We start from the raw sequence: 22,426 nt of genomic DNA, 5'->3' as shown, positions 1-22,426 counted from the left end.
TAATTACAAAATATCTAGTTGACTTTGAATCAAAATGTCTCCATTTGTTAATGAGTTTAGTTATAAATGCATAACGTAGTGCCTTGCACATAGTAGGCCATTGCTAAAGATTTGTTAAACTGAACTGAATGTTAAGGAGTTTAATAATCCATAGGCTGCCAGTTTACAAGGGTCAGAGAGAAATTTGAGAGCAGAAGAAGCTGTCAACAGAACAAAACAAAGAAAATCAATATGTTTTCTGGTTGTAGTGCCTTCCACTGTGTCAAGCATATAGAGGAAGCATCTGTTTTCAAAAATGAAAAAGCTTCATAAAGGTTAAGGTAAAAAAATAAGAGAAGGGCAAACTCATTGAATATCACCTTTGCAATGTGAATCCTTGCTCAGTCTCATTTTTTAAGCTATCACTTTTCTGGTTTGGCTTCCTTTGATGTTTTATTTTTGTCATCCTGTAGCACTTTTGAAAGCCAAAGGTTGTCACAATTTTCCCACCCTGTCCATGTGTTCTTGGTTGCAAATAAGAACTCAAGCAGAAAAAGCATTTATTGAAAGAATATCCAGCAGTTACGAAAGGAAGCTAGGTCGCCAGAACCACAACAAAACCATATTACAGGGACTATGAGCCACCACTTTGCTGTGGACATCCCAGTGAGGACACCCCTGCTGGCTCCAGCTAGGCCCTGGATGTAGAATTACCTGCACGATACTCAGCTGCATTCTCCTCTGTCCCTGTCTCTCTCTATCATTTAATCCAGTTCAGTCTTGTGTGGGAGCATCTGATTGTCCAAGCCTTGGTGACATATGCACACACTGAGTGCCTCAGCTGGGGGAAACGATGGCCTTTCTTCTCAGTGTCTCTGATGGGGTGGGTGCCCCTCCTACTCAGGACTTACACATCAAGGAGGATACCCTGACATTGGAGACACAGATGCACCACTATGTGTTAACTTTTAACTCACATCCCAGAAGATGGAGGCACTGAGGCTGATTAGAAGCAAAGGAGTCAGATGTTATGTCATTCCTAGGACTTGGTACCTCGTATCTCAGTGGAGGATTCAGACAGGTTAAGTGACTTGCCTGGGGCATTTAATGGTAGATGGGATTTTTAACCCATTTGTATCTGACTCTCAAACTCATGCTCTTTACTACTTCTTATCCAAATGGATCTTTCATGTAACATAAATGGCAGCATTTAAGAATTCTTTCCTGGATGGCTCCGTAGTGTAGTGGATAGCACGTCTGCTTTACATACAGAAGGTCCTGGGTTTGTGCCCCAAATGGACCCACGGACCATACCCTGAGTGTGCCAGGACCCCCGAGTGTGCTGGGGGCCCCAGCCCTGGAGTGCCTGGCTGGGAGTATGCCCTGAGCTTGGGGGAGACACCCCGCCTTCGGAGACCCAGTTCTTAGGGGGAGACAGCAGCATCCACAGGTTAGGGGTGGAAGTGGGGGATGTGTGGAATTAAAGAGGAAGAAAAAAAAAAAAGAATTCTTTCTCAATCTCTAGACTGAGGAATGCTGGTACTTTCTAGTCCAAGCGGATACAGTAGAATTCAGTGCTCTCTTGATGTAGATTACATTAAAAGCTGCTTTGCAGGAGCAGGAAATTCCTCAGTGTCAGTATAGACGGTTTTGGACACATATGGTTTTGTATAAGCATCTAATAGCATAGTTTTTAGAAAAGCATTTATTTTGGTGCATTCTATAAATATCTTTTTACATAAGGGGTTTCAGACACTGTACAAAACCCAGGGCTACTCAGTTGAATAAAACCATTTCTGCCCCTTCAGTTCTTACTTCAGAGAGAAGAAAAGAGTAGGCAACAATACAGAAACACCTTGCTTGTTTAAGAAAAAACCGACAAAGGGAAAACTTTAGAAGGTAAAGAAATCTTGAAAGTCCATCTAGGAAAAGAAGAAAATAACTTACACTAATCCTTCACCCAACATTCATATTACTTATGATACAGTGGTGGGGAGAGTGTGTGCCAAGAAATGGGCAAACACTGAGGGCAGCCAAGAACAGTTGAGAGGCACAAGACCAGAAAGGCCATTCAGGGCAAGTCCTATGTGAAGTAGCCTTTTTAAACAACCTGCTTATCTGCCATCATCTTTTCTGCTCTATTTTTGCAATGAGTAAAACATTATTTCATTGTAATCCATTAACTGTGGGTAATCCTCATTGTCCTATGTTTTCTCTTGTTCATAAAGTGCCACATTGGCTAGTGCTGCGTTAGAGTTGTAGAATTTTGAGAGTTCTGTAGACAGTAACTTTGTTACTGGGTGTAATGCTCAGCCAGTGGGAATGCTTGCTGAGTTTCAATTATAATGAGTGCTCGTGGTCTGATCAGCCCAGTCGCTGTCAGGGATGTGCGATCCTGAGACCTAGAGTACTAGTCTTATAGTTAAGCAAATTCATGATCACGATGTGAACGTGAGTTACCACAACCCAGGCTAAGAAATAGACTTTTTCCCCCCTGTTTCGTTCCTCATCATGACCTTCTCCCTTCACAATCCTGACTTATACTAGTCACATGCTATAGCTTGTGTTTTCTGTTTCACACCATGCCAGATCCTTTCTACCTGTTCAAGTCTCTGTGTCCAGTTCAGGGCGTTCAGGAAAGCCAGTGCTCCAGCATGCAGTCTCCCAAGTTGTTGTAAGTGGTTCAAGTACTTGCTTATGTGACCAGAACCAGGAACGTGTTTGGGTACAAGGGTGTTGTTCTCTGCGTTTGAATGTCAGGTTGGACAACAGGTTATTGTGCTAGGCCGGAGGACTGGTGTTTCACAGACCCTGGGTGGTACCTGCTTCTCTTTCAGGCTGAGCCCCTCCAACTTCCTGTAGTACTTTCCCTGGCAAGGTCTGATGTACGGGCTGGCCTGAGAGCCCTGGGAACTGTCATCCATGCTGCCTTTGGCACTTGGAGGTAGGTTGTCAGTTACTTCATTCTGAAGCACACACAAGTGTAATCAGAAACCCTGCACCTGTAGATCCTTATAACTTAAACCTCAGTCGCTATGGGACTGATTGCATAGGAAATGAACTCCATAAAATAGTCTCTTATGTAAGAGGATTTAACATGGCTTTCGGTATCGTAGTGTTTTTAAAAAGTTCATTTTAACTGTGGTATAATACATTTTTGTAATTGAATTAGCAGTTTATTGGCATTGTTTTATTTCAGTGGCCATAAGACTGCTTGGCCTGTGCGTATACAGAATGCCCTTCCTGTAGGCATAGTCTGGGAGTCTGGCAAGACCAGCCTCTCATCTGGCCAGAGAATGATGGGTTCAAAATCAGTCATAATCAGGGGCTGATCTTGAGTCCCAGGTGGCCCACCCCTGTCCTGCCACATGCTCTTAGATGCCCTAATGGGAAGCTAGCACCTGTTGAGCTGCTTATAGTTCATGAGTGAAATTATTGTTCTCACACTCTCTATGTGGATGATCAATGCTGAGAATGAGTTGCTGAAGCTGCCAGGAACTTTGCCACTGAAGCGTTTTTTTGTTTTGTTTTGTTTTGTTTTTTTTTTGTGACAGGAAGTGCTAGATCCTACCTAGTAAAGGTAGCAGCAGTGACCAGATCCAAGTAAGAAAGTCTCGTTTTGAAGATGGAGCACTGGGAATCATGATAGATGCACAGGGAAAGGGGGACACAAAAAACCTTCCCGTTCTTAGGCATATGGAGAAAATGTTTAGGCTGTGATTTCAAAGGGGTATAACTTTGCTCTTGCAGCCTGTGCAACCATATTTTTCAAAGCACGATCTTTGAAAACTGGAGGGGGAGGGGTACAGGGTAATGGTGATGGTGGTGGTGGGGTGTTTGTGTGTGTGTGTGTGTGTGTGTGTGCGCGCGTGTGCGCGCGCGCACGCACACCCACACACCCACACACACAGGCCCATGTAGGCAGTGTTAGAAATGTAGATTCATGACCCCCACACCAGACCCACCAAAGCATAATGCATAGGAGATTGGAAATTTGCATTTTAATCAGATACCTTGAATTTTGTGTATAGCAGAGTCCTAGAATCTCTGATCTTGAAAGTGGTAGTTTCATTCATTGATTTAGTGAGTTGAATTGGTGAGAGGCTGGAACTTGAAAAAAGAAAGAAAGGAAAGGGTGGGCCCCAGACTTATTTGTTGATCTGTAAAAAAGAAATACAGGTAAACAAGGGTGGTCTTTTCACATTCTATTGCAAGAGTCTCAAATTTCAAGTGCCCTTCTTAAATGAAGTATTCTGAACCCAGATGAAGATATGCTCTCTGGTGGCTTAGAGATGTCACTGCAGTCTGTCCCTCCTTGTTTTGTCTGGTTTTGGAGCAGTGGGTAGACCTCTAGAGTCTCAGTGGGGAGAGGCCCATCTGAAATATTTGTGAGCAGAAACCAGCTAGTGAGCCTTGAAACTGGTTATGGTTATATTTTCAATGTCATTTATTCCAAAAGCAAAATGCTTCTTTGTCTTGCATCCTTCCATCTTTCAATTTAGCTAGTAATTTAGTTATTCCTATATTAACTAAAAGTGGAATTGTTAAGAAGCATTTGAAGTACCACATGGATTTCTAGTTTGTTTTAGGGTGACCTTCCATTAAAGTCAGTGTCTAAGGTCAATGTCTTTGATAACTGCTTGAAATCTTTCAGTGGTTGAAGATAAAGGATTTATTATTTGTGAAGGGTATTTGAGCAACTACAAAATACTGGTATAGATGTGACAACTAAGCACAGCTCATTCCTGGAATGTCAGATTCATAGAGGGTGTGAGCCGGAAGGAACCTCAGAAATCCTCTAACTCAGCAATGAGCTCTGTACCCAGACTACCTGTGTTATCTGTTCTTGTTCTGCCTGCTGATACTAGCTGTATAACTTTGTGCCTCCGTTTCCTCAGCTGTCAAACCAAGGAAGTGATACCTACTTCATAGTGTTGTTACATGATTTTAATGAGCCAATATATGCAAAACACTTGGCTAGTATCTAACGTGCAGTAAATACTACCTTACCAAATCACAGGTATAAAACAGATTCAGAGAAATTTTGATTTGCCTAAGGTCCTATCAGTAGTTCAAGGTTCAGAAACCAGGCCTTTTAGCTCCTAGTCTTATTTTGCTCCTATCGACTGTACTAGTTAACTGGTTCTTAAACTATGGGTTTAAAAGTTTATATCTGCCCAATATAATCACTTAAATGTATGACACTCAGCTTTGCCTCAGTGCTCAGAGCCTATTCGTGACTAACAAGGTGTGATTATAACATAAAAAGATGAACAAACACAGCAAGTCTCTTTTATCCCAATGATTGTCGTCCCTTGCCAAGGAATGCAGCCTTAAAAAAATGTCTGTTAGGAAAACTGTGTAGCAGGATACAGAAACTATTCGTGGACTGTGATCACAACTGGGTGAAAACACTATATGAAGAGTGGAAGGAAATTCACTAAAATGATCTGGGTGTGTGAGGGGAATGGGGTTACCAGGTCAAAGGGTATTGTACTTTTATGGTTGTTGTCAGATCTCTTACTGAAAGGATTAGGCCACCAGGAATATCTGGAGAAAGCCTCTCACACCATTGATTTGACTTATACCTGTCATTGATAATATTCTTTATTCGCTTTCTCAAGGGCTGGCATTAAAACCTGGCAGTTGTATTGTTAGAATCAGTAAGAAAAAACATTAGACAATACATAGGCACACATTGGCACAAATGTATATGGATGGATATATGTATATATAACAAATTGAAGGGAAAATTGTAAAAATTCCTATTATGAAACCACATTCTTGCCAAGCTATTTATATCTGCTTATTTCCTTTCTTCTGTCTTAACATACTTTCCTTTCCTCTGTTTCAGGAAGAGGTGTCAGATGCTTCTTCCTGTTTATACAATCGAATTGAAATTCTTAATAGTTTTACATAGGAGAGAATGGATTTTGTTTTTAGGAACTTCTAAGTGATGGGGCACATTGAATATATCCTTGTGCCCTGTGTGACTAGTAAACACTCACTCCACGGGATGGGTATCTACCTAGAACTCACTACATGAGGAGCTTAATTTTTCTCTGATGATGAAAGTATTTCCTTTGCTCTTTGGGCAGTCTCAGCCTGTTGAGAAAACCTGCTAAAATTCTATTGATGATAAACAGTGAATACAGGTAGCAAGCAGTTTATACTCAGACAGACCTGAACCTGGACAAGTTACTTCTTTAAGGTTCAGTTTCCTTACCAGTAAAAAGGGTTTAATTCTAATATATATCTGATAAACAGATCTTTCATGTTCAGAGATTGGCCAACATAGCTATATTTTATCTGTTTTCTCCTTCACTTCAAAAGCAGTTTGGATATTTATTGTATGTGACTGCCTTTGTAGATAGGATAACAGATGTGGCAGCACACACAGAAGATGACTTGGAATGACAGTTCTGGTTGTAACTGGCAATTGGATGGGGACGAGCAGTTGGTCGTATCATTAGTGGTTTGGATGCTGATATTGCTTAAAGAAGCAAAAGCAAGTTGAGATAAAAGTTTATTTATGGCAAGTAAAACAACCTTTAGGGGTCTTCCTTGTCCAACACTTGTAGTTTTAGCAGCGGGTCTTTGGTATGTGATGTGTACATGGTGGCATATTTACCAATTTCCCTTAGCATTATGGTCTGTTTTAGGTCAGAGTTCTGTTTTCCAGGTATTATATGAATGGATTATTATGAGGCAGTTCTCAGTAGCTTCCAGGCTAATAGTTCCACTAAAGTGGTGAATGTTAAGTTGAAGGCCTTTAAGTTCCATGTCCTTAAACATCGATAGAATGCAGTTCTCCAATTCAGGAGAAGGTGCCAGATGTCATTTTTCATCATGGCGTTTGGCTCATTCCAGGTTGCTTATCTGAGATATTTCAGGCATGAAATTTAAGCACTTGGGTAGGGTGTGCTTCCAGTCTAGGAATTGGGTTCAGAACATGGGAGTGAAAGCTTGTGTGGTATCTTTAAATAAAATGTCTTTATAATTAAAACAAAATCAGCAGATAAACTGTAATGATGAGGATGAGGATGAAAATGATGTTAGTGAGAGTTCATTGAAGCATTAGCACATAAAACTGCCAATGTATTCTGTAACTGTAGGGTCCAGTTGAAGAAGCATAGAGGCAGGAAAGTGTAGTGGTTACTGGCATGGTCCTAGAGTCAGAATCTGGGTTTGAAGCTGGCTCTGCCAGTTGGTAGCCGTGTGACAAATAGTTTGATTTGTCCATGCCTCAGTTTCTTCGTTTTTAGGATGAGAGGAGGTAAGAATAGTACCTGTGGCTATGAGGGTTATATACATATAAATGTAAGTTAATTGACTGGAATAGTGTCTGGCACTTAGTAAGTCTATGAAACTTACTGAAACCTACTGAGTTCCACTATCTGCCTAGGTCTGTCTTTCCCTGTTGTCAGCCTACCTACAACTGGGAAGCAGTTCCACATGGGTTTCTCTTGTCAGTAGAGGTGCCGATTTTCCTTGTTTGTGTAGCGAATAGTCTTGGAAGACAGAGAGAATGTCTCTGGAGCAAAGATCAGGCTTGCTTATTGCTTGTTAAGATATTTGGGTTTTCTAAGCTCATGTAAACTCATTTTCTTTTATAACGAAATTATTTTTCTGATTGCCTCGATCTGGTTTTGCTGTTGAAATTGATTTTTTATTTTTTGCTCAGATTTTAGATCCAGGTCTGATTTCTACAACAGCATTTACATCTTTTCTTTGCATTTCTTCTGTTAAAGTACATTTTCCTCTTAAATTTTTTTTTTATTAAAAATTTTATAACATTTAAAACACCTAGTAAATGGCTAATTGTCTTACTTTATCTTTCTTAAGATATTTCCAGCATTCTTGTTACTCTTTACTCATTATTGTGGATATCTGAGAAATTGTTTAGTAAATAAATACTAAGTTTAGTAATATTTACAAGGAACTGTACCCTGTACTGAACATTATCTGGTAGTGTTCAAATAATATCAACATTTGGATCTTCTAACACAATTAGCAGCACTACATAGAACTGAGATGCGTATAAAGCATCCTATGCACAGCTTATTTATATCAGCTTTGTTTACAAGGTTGACTTAGCATTGGCAGCAGATAGGACCGTGAACACACTGAGAACTTGGTAACAGCTGCAAGCAAGATGGAATGGATTCAGGCCACATTGCTTCTCTGTGCTCCTGGCCCAATTCTAAAAAATGTTGACCTTAACCTTGACCTCTGTATGTTAGCATTTCCTGCTCTTGCTTTGGGCTTGATGTCAGTGGATTCTAGCTGATTGCTAAGCAAGCGGGAGAATTATAATAGTTTCCTACTATTTCTCGACTGATTTTTCTCAGGCTTCTCAAGAACAATTATTTTCTCAAGAAACCCTGGGAAGGAGTTACTATGCAGAAACACTGTTCCCGTTTCACTCTGGACTAGCTCCCTGTCATTGCTGTGGGCTCCATGGCTCCTGATCGCGCCTCTGAGGACTGTCCCTCTGCTCACTGTCTCCAGCCACTCTGGCCTCCTTGTTGTCCTCAGATGCACCAGGCATATGCTCCTGTGATGCACCTGCTGCCCTCTCCCATGGAATACTCCTGCTGACACGTTATCCCCTCTCATTCCTTCAGAACGTGCTCATATGTCCCCTTCCGAATGAGGCCTTTGCCGACCACTTAAATAAAATAACCCAGCCCCCGAGCACTCCCTGTTTCTCCACCTTCTTTCTTTTTCTCCATGGCACTGATCATTTATTGACACCACTATGAGGTGGTCCTGTGGGCAAGGACTCCATTATGCACCCTGCTTTATCCTTAGTGCCTGGTCCAGTGACTGTTGAATAGCGAGAGCTCTGTAGGTATTTGTTGAATGAGTGAATGGAATTACTCCGGCAGTTTTGTAGGGAACAGATGGGAGGTGAAAGACTGGTGACTGAGAATGAATTAGGAGGCTGTTACTCGAGATTTGGTGAGAACCTAACCAAATCCTTTATCTGGTTAGAGAGGAGAAGGGAGTCGAGAAATAGGGTGATTAGGGTGTGCTCCTGATGGATCTCATTTGGGAATGGAAGAGAGGGAAAAGGAGAGCAGCTGGAATGTTCCCAGTTTCTAGCTTGGCGACAGGGAAATGGTCTTTCCATTCAGTTAAGATAAAGGATATAAGAAAAAACAAAACCCTAAGCATTTCTTTTATACAGCAGATTGTATTAATAGCATATGAGAATTACTTATTTCTGCAATTTGTGTTTATCTGAAATATAGTTTCTCAAAGGCTCTAAGCAACCATTGCTGAAATGCTGATTTTTAATTTGAGGTCAGGTTTCCTAAAATGTTTTGAAAGCTAGCCACGCAGGGAGGCTTTGGCCTCTGGGGAGTTTATATCTTTAGATAGATGGCTTTTTCTAGATCCGGGAGATAAACTGGAGTTTCTGAAGGTCTGAATACTTAATTAGCTTTTCAGTATCTTTAGTCACTAACAGAATTAATATTTTAAGTATGAAATTTACAATTTTTCTTTTTAATAAATGTTTTCTTATATAAGGATGGCCTTTAAAGCAGTAGCCTCAACCACATCCTTTATTCCGTTAGCACAGCTCTAGATTTACCTGGGAGGCCCAGTAATAGGCATCTGCTAGATAGTTGGGATAGACAGTTTATTTGTGAGCCAGGTCCTACCCTGTTTCGTGAAGGCATCGAGTCAGGAAGATGGTGAACTTTATGAAAATCTCAGTTCATTTCACTTCAACTGTGTTTTGAAAATAGGTAGGATATAACTGCTAAGTGAATTCTAATTCAGTAACTTGGATGCATTTTGAGTGATTCTAGATATTCACTAATTAAAAAAAAAACGAAGTTGATGGTTGTGAGGTTCTTCAACTGATTACAATCCATTACTTTGCTCTAAGATAATTTTATCTTCCTTCTTGCTTCTCGCCTACCACGTCGGAAGCTTTGCCTCTTAGCTTGGCTCTTTTGAAAAGCAAAGATGCTGGCATGATGCTGGTGACACCTGCTGGCATGGCCCCATTTGGGGGATGAAGCAGGGGACTCTGGCTTCTTGTGGTTAGAGGTGTCCAAGATCTCTGGGGACCCCATCTGTTCATGGATTGGTCTAGAGGTTTTGGTCATCTCCCAACGTTGAAATTCTGTAATCTAACTCTAGACTTGGTAAAAAGAATGCAGTAGATCTGAATGTACTGACGTGGAAGGATATTTATGACATATTGTTGAGTGAAAAAAGCAACTAGTAGAACATCTTGTGTGTCTAGAAAAAGAAGGACACATAGTGATCTAATCTGTTAACAACTGGGGGAGTAGAAGGGAAGGACTTTTACTTCTTAATTTATATTCCTTGGAACTGAATTTTATTCACTCATTTGACTTTTATATTAAAAGAAAAGCAGCTGGAGAGTCTGGTTCTGTTCTGTGCTTCTCTAAGTGGGCCCTGCTGGTGTAGCCCCCAAACTGTCCCAAGTACCTGTCAGTCCGGGGCTGTTCCCGCTGCTCCTGCGCCACGCTCTGCGTGGCGGTCCTCGGTTTAGGCTGAGAGGTGTCCGTCCTCTTGGATGAGGCATGCACCTTCTGGTTTTTCTTACCCGCCAGCTGCAGCCATTTGCCCTCTGTGCCTGGTTCTGTCGGCATTTAGGCTTACAACTTCTATTTTAAAATTTAGAAGTAAAGGAAGTGCTTCTTAAAATTTTTGAACATTTAAACTTTTCATTAGTTTCAACTTGCTTTTCTGAAACAAATGGAAAGTTTAAATGTTAGCATTTTAACAGGCCTTAGTGAGGTTTTGCTGTGTCCCAGGATGCTCTTTCCCTGATTGATAGACCAAGACAGGTTAGTGTGTGTGTTTATGACACGTATGCTGTATGATTGTGCATCCATTTGTCACCGCCAGGGGAGTGGTATTAATTCTCTATTTCTTGAATGTGACCAGAGGTGTGACTTATTTTTGTTTTCTTCCACAGCCCTTCAATTGGGGTTGTTTCTACCATAACTTGTTAGTGTGACTTATGTCTCTACCGCCCCTCCGTTGCCTGCAGTTGTGCAGCCGAGGAAGCGGTGATTAGTGTAGAGATTTGGAACTCCCACCATCCGTGCTCTGAGATGCCTACTGTCTGCGCTTCCTTCCCAGTCCCTGCTTTTCTCTACAGGCCCCAAGGATAACTCAAGACCTTTCAAGTGCTTTTAACCCTAGTTCTGGAACTGCTCTCTGCCTGGCTGCCTCCTGACCTTGGCTGTTGCTTCTTGGCCACTCCACACAGGGCAGACTGACTCAGACTTAGGGGTCAGGAGGGGTGGAAATTTATTGGTTGTGTTGATGTCACTCCGTTTTCATCCTTGCCTAATGTAATCTGGCAACACTTGCGGTTTTGACTCTTGCAGAAGCAAGGGAAATCTTTGTCTATTTGTCGTCTGTTTCTTATGCTCTCTTAGTGGGTGCTCTGCCTGCCTGGGACAGCCCCCAGAAGTCGAGGTCGCCTTTTTTCACCTTTGTTGGAGGTTCTTAGTTCTAATGTCCTAAGGAGGTCTTGATCATTTTTCTTGTGGTATCTGTCGGAATCTCATGCCAATGCTCGTCTTCATGGCCCGTCTTACTTCACCAGAATTCTTGAAAATATATAACTAACGTTATGTTAGCCACGATTTTCTTAAGAATTCTTGATCATGACACCCCAAAGAATAGTGAAAATGGTATGCTTTTTTCCATATCCATTTTTAGAATCTTTCTACCTATTTATGTCAATTCTACTTTTGGCTTTTTTATACTAATGAGTATTGAAGCATGGAACTTTCAAATAATTAAAATACTGACTTTCTTAAGGATAGCTCCATTTTAGTAGAGGGCTCTTCAAGGCTTCAGGAATCCAAGCTCTAAGTCGCAAACACCTTGTGACCAATAGTACACCGATATTTGTGATCAGAAATGTTGTATGGTAGCTCCTAAATCACCCATGTAGGGAGGCTGTGCTGTAGGATGTGGCAGTGAATGGCACTTAGGTTGCCCATGGAGAATAGTGGCAGATAGGAAGAGACCAAGATATGGCAGACATGCTGGGAGGACTTTTGTACATTATACCAAGACCCTTCATCTCCTTTGCTGATTTCAGATGCCTTGTGCCATTCCTATATTGGGACCTATCAGAATAATTCATTGTTGCTCTGAGCATAACCAAACATTAAGACAGAAACTAGTAAGTAGAACATCGGTAGCTTAATAATTAAGAAAATAGGCCTTCATTGGCACTTTGACCTAATTAATATAGCTAACCCAAGCAAGAAGAGTAGCTTTAGGCCTTTTACTGAGTGACATGAATTTAACGCATGACATTCAGCACATGTCTTAGAGCTATTAGCTGTCATAATTAATCAAGTCATATAACCAAAAGCTGTGATTCAGAGAGGCAAGCATGAACTTTTCCACCTGCCTTACTTTGCCGAGGTTATTTTAAATATCCTAATCTAGAAATTGGGTAAAGATGTATAGTTTGTCAAACTGGGAATAAAATAATATGAGATTTAGCTTGGGCTCAAAGTGGATTTTTTTCCCTCTCTAAATAACAATAATACTATAATGTCATAATAATAGTTTTCATTTACTGAGTGCTGGTGTATGTCAGGAACTATACTAAGCTTTTTATATATGATCTGATCTAATCCACAAAGGAACTCTATGAATATAGCCCCATTTTACAGATGAGGCAACTGAGTTACAAAGAAGATAAACACCTTGACCATGGTCATATAATTAGAGCTTGTATGTGAACCCAAGTTGTTTAGCTCAGGGTCAGAGTCTCAACCACTGACTTCTACTGTTCCCCTTAGGTAGATGATGAAACCTCACTAGCCAAGGCTAATTGTGACCTAATGGTGGACAAGGCTAATTTGACTTCATTTAAGAACATTTCATGTTAGCAAAGAGCATTGCACCATGATTGGCATTGTGGTTGTATTAGTTTCCTATGGGTGCTGTAACAAATTATGACAAACTTGGTGACTTAAACAGCATAAATTTATTTTCTTTCAGTTCTGGAGGACAGAAATCCAAAATCAGTTTCATTGGGCTGAAATCAAGGCATTGACAGGGCCGGCACCCTCTGGAGATTCTAGGAGAGAAGCTGTTCCTTGCCTTTTCCAGTTTTTGGTGGCTGCCCATATTCCTCGGCTTGTGGCTGCATTACTCCGGGCTCTGCCTCCTGGTCACATTGCCTTCTCTCTGTCTGCTGTCCAAGCACCCACTGCCACACTTACATGAGTATATCTTTGATCGCATTTAGGGCCCATCTTTATAATTTCCCCATCTCATAATCTTAACTTAATCACATCTGCAAAGTCCTTTATTTTTTTAATTTAATTTAATTTTTTTTTGCTATGTAAGGTAATATTTACAGATTCTAGGAATTAGGGCATGGATATCTCTTGGGAGACCATTATTCAGCTTATCACAGTGACAAACTGAAAGAACTAGAAGTTTCCATCCTCCTTGTAGGAGTATGCTTAATTTCAACAATTCCCTTACTGTTCAGCAGGACACAGATGCTAAAAATCTGAAAAAATTTCATAACCAAACAGATCTGAGAGTTATTGAATAACATATTCCTTTCTGAGGGGATGCACAATGTACAATGAAGGCTTTGGAAATTTCTGTGACAAAGAAAGCTATTTAGCTTAGTTGAACTCAGAATTCTTCATACTTAGTTGATTTTAAAACATTTCATTTTAAAGGCTACACCTATTAACATGTGACAAGATACTTAGAACTTGCTTTCGGATATACTAATTCAGTTACTTATTACCTCTTAGTCTTTTGAGGGCACACGGTATGTATTAACTGACTTTGTGTTACTTAAACATACTTGAAATTGATTGGAAAGAGCAAATCCAAGACAAATATATAAAATTAAATGATGATTTTTAACATTTTAGCTCATGTGCCAGATAAATTATAGGGGTCCAGATAAGTTATGAGTTATAATAAGGGAGGGATTATTATGATGCGAAATGATCTGAAGACATTTCACAGAGGAGGTGCCCTAACTCCTCTAAGTGAAGAGGAAGCAGGGAGCATATCCACGTGGGAGCAAATAACTTAGCGAAAGTCAGGGGAACCCCTCTGGAGAGAAGGTTCAGGGGTACTGTGGATTATTCCTTGGATGTCAGTCTAAGGAGTTTGAACTTACTTCTCTAGGCCAGGGATTGGTATACTATGCGTGGCCTGTGGGCCAAATCCAGCCCTTGGCCTGTTTTTATAAATAGTTTTATTAAAACACAGCCACATCCATTTATTTACATACGATACATGGTAGGTTTAGTGTTGTAATGGCAGAGTAGAGTAGGCTTGCAGGTCTTAAAATATATACCGTTTGGGCCAAACCCTTATGTAGGTAAGGGGGGCTATTGAACAATTTTAATCAGGGAGGTGTTATCTTCAGACTTGTGTCTTAGAAAGGTTACTTTGGCAACTGTATGGAGGATGGACTAGAGCATACATACAAAGATGAGAGGGCAGTGGCTGAGGAAATGGGAGAAGAGGAAACAGAGATGTTTTGAACTACAGCCTGGGTGTGGGGTAGTGGAGATAGGAGAGACAAGGATAATATTTTCTTTTAAATAAACTTAATTTAAGAGTAGTTTTAGATTTAGAGAAAAGTTACGAAGATAGTACATAGACTTCCTATTTTCCAGTTTCCCCTGCGTTCACATTTTATGTTAGTGTGGTACATTTGTCATAGCTAATGATCCAATATTGATACATTATTATTAACTAAAGCCATATTTTATTCGAATTTCCTTAGCTTTTTCCTAATATACCTTATTCATTTCAGGATCCCATCCAGGATGCCATATTACATCTCGTTGTCGTGTCTCCTTAGACTCCTAGACTATGGCAGTTTATCAGACATGACTTCTTTTTGATGACCTTAATAGTTTTGAGGAGTATTTGTCAGGTAGTCTGTAGAATGTCCCTCAATCGGGATTTGTCCGATGTATTTTTCATGAGTAGATTGGGGTTATGGGCTTTTATGAGGAAGACCTCAGAAATGAACTGCCATTTTCATCATATCCACAGTACACAATGTCAACATGCATTATTGCTATTGATACTGACCTTAATCACCTTGCCGAGATTGTGTTTGTCAAGTTTCTTCACTGTAAAGTTATTTTTTTTCTCTTTCCATACTCTCTGGAAGGAAGTCGCTGTACAGCGCACACATAAGGAGTAGAGATTTATACTCCCCCTTGAGGGTAGAGTATGCACATAAATTATTTTGAATTCTTCTGCATAGTTTTGTATATTTTCATTCATTTAATTAAATCAGATCATCATGGTTTTAACGTATGCTTTGAGTTTTATTCTAATACCACATTATTTATTTTGTTGTTCAAATTGTTCTGGCTTTGGCCATTGGTAGCTCTTTCAGTTGGCTCCTTTGCCCTTTGACATGCTCCCATTTTTGTATTTGTGTGTGCATGCGTGTGCACACATATGTATATTTTAGTACTTTTCTGGCCCTGCAGGATAGTTTAGGCTCATCTTGTATATTTCCTGCTCCAGCTATAGAATTAGCCTATTCTCCACGGAGTCATGGCCAAGGATAATTTTGAAACTTCTGGCTTAGACAGGACTGCCTGCACTTTTCCCTCACAAACTCCTACTGCTCGGATGAAGAAGGGAAAAGGAGCAGGATCTTGGGAAAAGGGTGTCTATGTAGGGGTTGGACAGAAATGAAAGTCGTCAAAGGAGGCTGAGGAGTTGGGGTGAGAGAAGCAGGTGGCCAGCTGGACTGGTACAGTATTATGGCCTCCCAGATTGGTGAGCATTTCAGGTGCGGAGTGGTCAGTGTGCCTTTGTAAGTCCAGGAGAACAGTGTTCAGGTTACATAGTATGAATCCAGCTGGAGTGGAAGGTTGGGAAGGAAGGACAGTAAAAAATAAGATTGGAGCCAGATGTGTTGGCTTTGCAAACCAGGCCACGTCTTTCTGACTATGTGTTTGGCAGGCAGGAGAGGTATATAAAAGCTGATAAGAGCAGTGCTTTAGGATAATTCATTTGTCAGCTACACATAGATTAGGCAGGGGCATCAGAACTTGTAGTTGCTTCACTGGTGCCTTGAGGAATAGTAAAGAAAGGTGGGACCTGCAAGGGACCATTAGTAGCTCACCAAAGATTTCTGCAAATACTAGGCTTTCTCATAATCAGGGAAACAAAATAGAAATTAGTGAGTAAGTGACCTGTTTGCTTATAAACAATAAACTTAAACAATAAAAAAATAGGTCTTAAAATACCTATGCTGCCCTGTAATTACTAATGTGTATAAAGTCTCCACTTCTTGGAGTCAGAGGTGGGCGTGAGCTCTGCTCAGCTGGAATGTCACATCCAAGTTAATGGAATATGAATTTTTTATTTGGTTTGCATAGGCTGTCCCCAATTTAAAATTTATTTCCTGTTGTACTTCCTGCTCTATCCTCTTTCGGTGGCAGTTTTATTTTAAAGTTGTGGTGCTTCTGAGATAGTCGATGGTAGAGAGACTCTCCCTGAGCTAAGGTTGTATGGAGAAAATAATCCTGGGAATACTGCCTTGCTTTTAATTAGTTGCTGGCATTTTAAACTTGTCATTTCTTTTGCATATAATTAGGAGATACATACTGCTCTACTTTAATCTACACTCTTTGTAAAAAGGGAAGCATATTTGCCAAATTGGTAGTATGACCTGCACTTATAAAAAATCACCCTTTTACTCCTGAAACTTTTTGGGACACAAATCACTGATTCCAAAGTAGAGTCCTATTTTATTATTTAACTTAGCCAGCCTCAAATGTTGTGATTTGTGTGTTTGGTTCAGTAGAAGGAGTGAATAACCCTCCTGTGCCTTGTTTCCACTTCAGTCTTCTTTAAGCGAATGAATTAACATTAAACCAGAACGTCCTCATCTCTTTGTCCACTGCACTTTCCTGTCAACGGGAGCCTCTGTTGGGCTCATTTCTGAGTAGCAATATCCACTTTAGGGTGGAAACATTTTATTAAAGAGGAATTCCAGGCTATTTTTTATCTATAAAACGAGGATGGAAATACCTACCTCATGGGGTTCTTAGTTGGTATAAGGAATGAAAAGAAAGTGTCATATGTTCTAAGCAGAACTTAGAGAAGGAAGATCATTCAGCTCCTTCTACGTCATCCAACCAACAGAATCACCGACCAGGGGACTCACCAACACCTCTTTCTGAAACCTGGAAGGAAAAGACATTTTTTAAAAGCACTATTGAGAGTGGTCACTTTGTGCTCCTTTAATGCTGGGCATGTCAGGTGTCCCAGGGGCAGAGTGGCCGTGTGAGTCCCTTTAATAATACAGAGCTTCTCCTACTGAGGCAGCTACTGATGTTCTACACGTGCTTCAATGCATTGCTGCTGTGTCATCCCCAAAGCTAGCCACGTCACCTTTTCTTGATGTCATTGATCTTGCACACATGCTGCCATTTTCTCCTGAGAGTGACGACAGCCGCCAGGGCTAGGTTCATTCCAATTCTCTTTTTCCTCTCTTTCAGACAGAAACTGAATTATTTAATCCAATTATTTACCAGCTGCAAATCAAAGATGAAGGTAGTTTCAATAGATTGAATGTGTCCATGAAGTAAATGGTACACGGTTCTTGTTTCTTTTGGAAACAAATGAAAAGGGGTGTTCATAGCAAGTCCTAATCCCAGGGGTTCCTGGCATGTTTGGACTAAGCTTAGAGAACAAGATGCAGTGTGCTGCCAGCCCTCCCAAGCATCAGCCTGGGCCCTGTGTGTAGTTTCTGTTTTTCCCTGTTTATTTCACATCTTTAAAGCATTTCGCCCTCTAAAACTGCAAGGTGACATTTTAGTTCATTGTTGCACAAGGATCTATTTTAGTTTTACTTCTCTTGGACTTTGCTGTTAGACCTGATACATTGTCTGTTTTAGCTTTTCAGCAAAAGCTTTTCATTTAAATTTTCTTTGAGGAAAATACTGAATGTGAGCAGAAAGTAAACTACTTGCAGCTGAAAAATCTATCTTAGAGATGGAAACACATGCAAATGAACTGAAGAAGGCCCTTAAACCTGCTTTCCTTCACTATAGCAAGATTGTGTCATGGTTAATAGAACATTTAGAGATATAGATGTAGAATTACCTTGTTGAGAGCTCTGGCTTCCTGTGTTCCTGATGGTGTTTGCAAGAGTAGGCTCTGGTTCATCTTCGCTGTGCTTCGCTGTGTGACCTGGGCACTTCACCTTTCTGTGCTTCAATTTCCTCACCTGTGAAATGGAGACAATGAAAGTATCTCAGAGTTGTTGCAAGGATTAATGGGTTAATTCATAAAGCACTTCACACTTCAAACACCCTTGACATTGAGTAACTGTTACTTGGTATTGTTATTATCATATTCCTACAAGTTATGTCAGCATATGTAAGTACAGCAGACATTTGAGAAATAAATGTATGAGAACCTGTACATCTAGTACATAGAGTATTTTCTTCCTCAGAATGATCTCTCATGGAAAATAAGTTCTGACTTTGGTAGATCTGACTTTGGTAGTTTTGGGGATGCCTCCCCTGGGGTTGCCTTTGAAGGCTTTGTAGCTATATTCTTTTTTTAAAACAATACAGAGGTCTTTTATTTTTTACACTTCTCATGCCATGAATTCATGGGGAATGGGTTCCTGCAGCTCAGGCTCTTTCCATTGGTTCTCATAGAGTGTGCTTCTCTTGGGGGAGCAGGCTGGCACTTCATTTGAACCCAGGTACCTTTCTCTTTGGCTTCCTTTTTCTTTTTGATCATTTTTCTTCACACATTTCAGAAAGCATTCTCTGCTCTTAGAATGCTTAATATGCTCAATACATACATTAATTCTCTTGGCAAGAATCTTGCCGTTAACTTGTTTATTTACAACAATGCCAACCTTATGCTGGGTAACGTTGTAGACTCTTCCAGTTTTGCTGTGGCAACATCTGAGGGATATTCCTTTTTGAGCAATGCCCATTTCCTTGATGCCTACTTTTTTTTTTTTTTTTTGTAGACATCAACCAGGGGATATCACCTTTCTTGTAGATTCGCATATATGTGGCCAAAGGAACAACTCCATGTTTTCTGAAAGGCTTGGAGAACATATGGCAGGTGCCTCTCCTCTTTCTCTTTGTGGTGGTCATTTTGGAGAATTACTGAAAGATGGCTATTCCGGCCAAGAGGAAGCATAGCTACATTTTTTAAATTGCTCCTGTAGTGTTTAATTTTCTGTTGCTTAAATGAATGAAGCTTTTTTTTTTTTTTTTTTTTTTTTTTTTTTTAAATAAAAAGCTAAAAGACATTTGGAATTAAGTCAAGTTAAAAAATGTTTTGGTTTAAAAACTACCTGTGAAGTTTACTTGCAAGCATGATCATCAGGCCAAAGTGAGCCGAGTTTTAGGTTTCAACATGCAGACTATTTTGGGTCTTTGCCTTTTGGGACTCAATAGTTCCTGTCTACGTCCTGCTGAAGTAGCTGTTCCATGCCTGGTTATTTTGTCCTCAAAACCCAGTTATCTACCCTGCCTCCTCTATACATGGAATATCAGTCACACTTTGTTTCAGGGGTTCACCTGAATGAATGCAGGTCACAAGTCCTATGGAAACTCCTTTCCCTTCAGTCTTGTTTTCTGCTTTACTTACAGAATAAACCCTTTTGTTCTAATGGTTAACACTTTTTTACAACTAGATATAACACACATGTCTACTCACCTTGGCTTTGTAAACTAACTTGCCGGAGGGCCAGCCCAGGTCTGCTGTGCGGAGGCGCCGAAGTGCATTGCCTCCTGTCCCTGCTGCCCTCCTCCCCTCCCACGATTCCAAGCGATGTGAAAATCAGCCTGGGACTTCAGTGTCACTCATAAGGCAGGTTGCCAGCCTTGCTACAGAGTCAGTTTTTCCAGCTGAGTAAACTGTAATGAAAATCTAAGTTTGTCCTGAAATGTTCACTGCTCTGCAGAAAGTTAACACTTGGTCTCCAAGATAGTTTGGGTACTAACATTATTCCCCTGTGCTGTCTGGATGTGGCAGATCAGATGTGGGTATCTAATGTCGCTTGTTAACATTGACCTGACAGTAATCGTGTAGGCACTGTGTGAAGGAAGTGATTTCAAGTCTAAACAGTGATGACATACCATTAGTCTGAAAAACAGGTAATTTGCCTGTTAAAAACAATAAAAGCTGGGAGATTAGGAAATTTTTTTTTTTTTTTTGCTATTGTCATTATGTTTCAGTAACAAAAAAACTGCACGAATTCTTGCTGAAAAATAAAAAACAATAAGGAAAAATTGTGACTTTCTGAGTAATATCTATCATTGTGATATATGTATAATTTATAGATAAACATATAGTTTTTAGTATTTTATATGTATGTAGCATACATATAATATGTAATTTCATACATTGTATATATTACATATGTATAGCTTTTCTATTTTCTCACAAGGTCTTTATGACTCTTTGCTTTTACTTCGACTCATGTTATTTATAAATTCTCACTCTCTCGACTTTTTTTATGGACAGGTATGCATATGCATATTTTCTGCTCTAAGCCCAGATTGGTGGTACTTTCTTTATCTCAATCTTTTAAGTATTTTGTAATTTTTTCTTAAATAAATATCCAAGAATTGAATGATGGCAACACTTCAGAACAGTAATTTGTAAATAAATACATACCTGTGTCAGATCTTTTTGAATTTTTAAAAATAATTTTAAGAAGATAATAAGCCTACTTCCGGTATTTTTAGACACACAGAACCAGGGAAATTTTGTTTACATCCTTCTTTTGTATGCCATACAAGTCTTTGAAGAATGAAAAGTGGAAGTCATAGGGTGAGGTTACTTTCTGTTTTCTTTCCCACAAGGTCTAATTTGATTGCTGGAACTTCAAAGTTGTGCTTTGGGAGTGTAATGTTAGTGGTGGTGGCCTTAGGACGATTTTAAGAAGAAAAACTAACAGTTTCCTCCAGGGTGATTTGAGGCAAAGGTGTGGGTCATACAGCCTCTTCCATCTCCAGCACCTTGAGCTTTTCCTATTAAAACCTGTTGGCAGGAAAGAATCAGAAACTTTTCTTGAAGGGAAATAACTGCCAGTTTTGGTGCCTTCTTCTTTGGAGATGTGTATTTAATCAGGAGAGAAAATGTCAGCTCTAGGAATCAAAGTTCTTTTTTTAGGAGGATAAGTCCTGCAGTTTGGTTTTTCTAGTCATGACTTTTGGAGACTCCACCTTGGTTCTCTTGATTGAATTTGAACCCCACTCCCAGAGTGGGTAGCTTAGCCAGTGGTCAGCATCTTTATATCAGAGTTTCAGCGATCTTGGGCTCATCTCCTTGTCTTATGTCCAAATAGGGCAACTTACATTAGCCCCGGGCATTTAAAGTATGACAGCTGACATAGCAAGCCAAGCTAGGTAATCCTCATTCACAAAGCCAGGGACATTCAGGGAGGGGCACGAGAACATTATATAGGCAGGACTCTGAGTGGTAAAATTTAAGTAAGATATTAAATCTCTAAAGAAAGATGAAATGATGTTGGTGTGCCATACTTAACAAGGCAGGAAAGTGCAGAATCTTTACATAATTTTCAATAGCAAGAATTTTCTAGTTGCTTGAATTAAGTTGTTATGAGAGGTAAGAAATTGCAGTAAGTGCTGTAATTTAGAAAATCGGAGACTTATATGATAATGTCTCTGCTAGAGTAAGTCTTTTTAGGTGTAGTGGCATAACTATTACAAAATTTAACTAGATTGGAAAGCAGAAGATATAGAAATAACGTTTTTGATCTTATCATTGCCTGTGCCTGCGGTCCTCAGATTTTCAAATCTTAAACCTTTCTTACTGTCTCCAACCCAGGTTGGTCCAGCTGCCTTGTGGAATTTCCATTTCAATGTGTCCTAAGCACTTTCATCAGAGCTACATCTTGTTCTCCCTTTCTGTCATCCCCTACCTGCTTTCTCAAACCAGGTCACTGTAGATTCTACCTCTAAAAAGTATCTCAAATCCACCCACTTCCCCCTACCTCATCGCCAATCTGTTGGTCTAGCCATTCGAGTGACTTCAGTCATTTTCTGTGTCATTGTGGCTCTTCATGAAATGCAAATCTGGTAATTCACACTTGCTTCCCTCAAAAAAAGAAAAAAAAGAAAAAGAAAACAAACTGACATCACCCAGCTTTTTCATACCATCCCATTATCTTAAATTGAACTCATAATCTCATGTCAAAGTCCCATGGCTGTTGCCTGCCCATCCCTAGCCCTCCCTAGTCTCCCTCTAACTCTCTGTGATCCAGTCGTAGAGGCTTGGTTTCCGGTTTCTGAGAAATAGCAGTCACTTTCACTTTCCTCTCTCTTTGTTAAAAGTTTGTTGACTTCTGTTCTTTTCTCAATTCTCCCTTTAAGTGCCTTTTTGTTGAGTAAAGCCTTAGGTT

General features: G+C 40.1%; 1 protein-coding gene and 1 pseudogene across 1 annotated transcript in view; one reads left to right on the top strand and one right to left on the bottom strand.

Moving 5' to 3' along the window:
* The window catches only part of SGMS1 (sphingomyelin synthase 1), a 256,756-nt gene that overhangs the window by 48,871 nt on the left and 185,459 nt on the right, over nucleotides 1-22,426 (top strand). The gene's annotated exons all lie outside the window — the stretch shown is intronic.
* LOC107515501 lies at nucleotides 18,629-19,269 on the bottom strand (annotated as a pseudogene).

Source organism: Rousettus aegyptiacus, unplaced genomic scaffold (assembly GCF_014176215.1).
Source record: "Rousettus aegyptiacus isolate mRouAeg1 unplaced genomic scaffold, mRouAeg1.p scaffold_m13_p_6, whole genome shotgun sequence".
Lineage (NCBI taxonomy): Eukaryota > Metazoa > Chordata > Mammalia > Chiroptera > Pteropodidae > Rousettus > Rousettus aegyptiacus.
The sequence above is the reverse complement of the archived record's forward strand: the minus strand, read 5'-3'. Positions and strand labels throughout refer to the sequence as shown.